Source organism: Vicugna pacos, chromosome 20, assembly GCF_048564905.1.
Source record: "Vicugna pacos chromosome 20, VicPac4, whole genome shotgun sequence".
NCBI classification, from domain to species: Eukaryota; Metazoa; Chordata; class Mammalia; order Artiodactyla; family Camelidae; genus Vicugna; species Vicugna pacos.
Window position 1 is genome coordinate 40,032,943 of NC_133006.1, and position 2,568 is coordinate 40,035,510.

The 2,568-nt window shown below is 46.4% G+C and overlaps 1 long non-coding RNA gene across 1 annotated transcript; it reads left to right on the top strand.

Annotated features, from left to right (window-relative positions):
* The first annotated feature begins 74 nt into the window (after positions 1-74).
* LOC140687828 (uncharacterized) lies at positions 75-2,064 on the top strand. The gene is made up of 2 exons (XR_012062444.1): positions 75-433; positions 874-2,064. It is a non-coding gene; the product is annotated as an uncharacterized lncRNA (long non-coding RNA).
* Positions 2,065-2,568: the final 504 nt, after the last annotated feature.

A 2,568-nucleotide genomic window follows, 5' to 3' on the forward strand; every position in this document is an offset into this window, starting at 1 on the left:
TTTTTGTGTTTTTTTTTCCTTTTTTTGAACCAGTCTTATTCACTCACTCTGTACCACTTAGCAGAGTTTCTGCTGCTGTGTGTCAGACCTTCTGCTAGGTGCTGGCATTGTGATGCATGAAGTGAGCAGGGCCCTGGTCTTGGGCTCCCAGACCAGCAGCGGGACCAGCAGACCCTTATGTCTGACCACTGCACATGGGTAATGCTCTGCAGTGGAGATGGGTGCAGAGCATGGGGCCGGAGTCGGGGGGCTCGGGCTGAGACTCGGGAGGACCAGGCCTCAGGGCCTTTTCTAGACTAGATGACTCTGAGAGCCAGGCCAGAGAGACAGAAGGAAGCAAGGAGAAGTCTGATGGAGGAAACGTGTCGGAGAAGAGGAGACAAGCAGAGTGTGCTTTTTTCTTCCCACGTGGCAAGATGAAAGTATGGCTGAGGTACCTTTCTGTTCCATTATTCCCAGCTCTGCCCAGCTGACTGCGCTCCCCTCCCCAAGGAGTTTAACCCTGCTACTAGTTTCTGTACAAGCACACTGACACGTGTGTGTGCACTCACATGCACACACACAGCACGGTGGTCTCTGCTACAGCTTCCAGAACGGCTGACTCTGATCTCAACGGCTGCTTCGGGGCAGCTGCCCTCCCGCTCCCAATGAGTGAGGTTTTGTTCTTAGTGAAACAGTGGAAGACAGACGAAGAGAGGAGATAAAACATGACCTTGAAGCAAACAGAAGGCCGAGTGCTTTGACAGCAGTTACCTGGGGGAGACCCTGCCCTGCCCGCTGGTTGCATTCCATTTTGCAACTGATTAAGTTGGTATAAAAAGTGAAACTATCATAAAAGTTAAAAAGGCCAATGATGATTTCCTTATTTTACAGATTTCACAGCTCAGGCAGGAGAGGAGTTAAACTGTAGTGGAGTAAGGCAGCAGCAGAGCGAAAGTCACCTTGCTCTTGCTTGGAACGATTTCCGCCTGACCCGTTACGGTTTCTCCAGCCCCGGGACAGCGAGCCGGACGCTGTCTGCAGAGGCCGCGGCAGGCCGCGCGGCCGGCACTGGGCGCGCTCGTCTTTGGGCGTGAAGCTGGGCCGTTTTTACAGTTATCGCTTGAATTGGCCTCTTATTTGCTTTTACTTGAGGCAGTGCCTTTTGGTGGGAAGTGCACTGAACTGGGAGTCCGACGGCCTGGGGTCTCTTTACACAAGCTTGCTGTGGCAGACTGCTGCCTTCTGGAGTCATCTGGTGATTCTTTCCCCAGCGGAGGAGAAACGATGAAATCAGAGCTCTTCAAAGGTCCTTCCGAATTCCAGGAGCCTCTGTTCTAGACCAGGGTTGGCACACGATGGCCCACAGACGGGTCATTCTGGCCCACCACCTGTTTGTCCACAAGCTAAGAGTGGTTTTTACATTTTTAATGGTTGAATCAAAAGAAGAACAATATTTCATTACCTATGAAAACAAAATGACTTCCAATTGGTGTCCATAAATAAAGTCCCATGGGAACATGCACCCTCTCATTCATGTGCCAGTCACCGTGGCTGCCTTGGCACTGCGGTGGCAAAGGAGACTACGTGGCCCACAAAACCTAAAATGTCTACCCCCTGGTCCTTTACAGACAAAAGTTTGCTGTTTCGATGCCTGTTTACCACAGCATAACATGTAATCTTAATTCCTGCATTTAGGCAAACAATAATACCTCACAGAGTAACTATAAGGATTAAAAGAGATCATGGGCATAAAGGCATTTTGAGAAAGTCAGAAGCATATGTAAATATTCATAATTCAAGTTGGTGTTGAGAAAGGATATCATGTGCGTCAGCATCCAGCTGGCTGGAGAAGGACAGACCCTGATGGTACAAAGACAAATTACATTTCCAGTCAGCGGGGTGAAAGGGCATTATAGGATTGCAGAAGTGTGACAGTCTGTGTGCATCTGGAGGGGAAAATAGCACTAACTTCCCTGCCAGGTTGCTGTGATTCTGGATGAGGTTTTTATGCCTCAGTTATTTAAACTACTGTTATATCTCTGTTCTAAAATAAATAAGAGGGAAAGTACCCACCCAGCCTTCTTTCAGTGTTATAAAAAGGTTTTATTTCCGAAGTGAATGTTGAACTGTCATGGATGAGATCCTTCTCTATATTCTATACAAAATTGTCTCTGGCAACACTGTCCCAAACACCTGAAAGAAAGAGTTAAGTATTGGAAGCAAAAAATAAAATTTTAGAAAAATTATAATAGCCATGATTTATGAATTTTGTTACAATAATATTAGGATAACTTGTCACCCATTAGCTAGTTCATCTTTTACTTAAGTGTTCAGCAGGAAAGCAACATTCCACTTGTTTTAAAAGTTACCTTATTCAGAAAGTTGGGAAGAAAAACGAAAAACAAATATTTGAAATGAGATTGAAGCAATTTCAGATTTGGTGAAATGCACAAGAATGAAAGTTTCTCATGAGCAGTTCAGAGCTGCAGTGTGCCAAAGCTTATTTGGCAAAGCTTGGATTTCAAACCCTGTTTTCTGACAGTCCCTGTCTAGGAAGCTCCCCGACCGGCCGGTGCATCGCTAGTG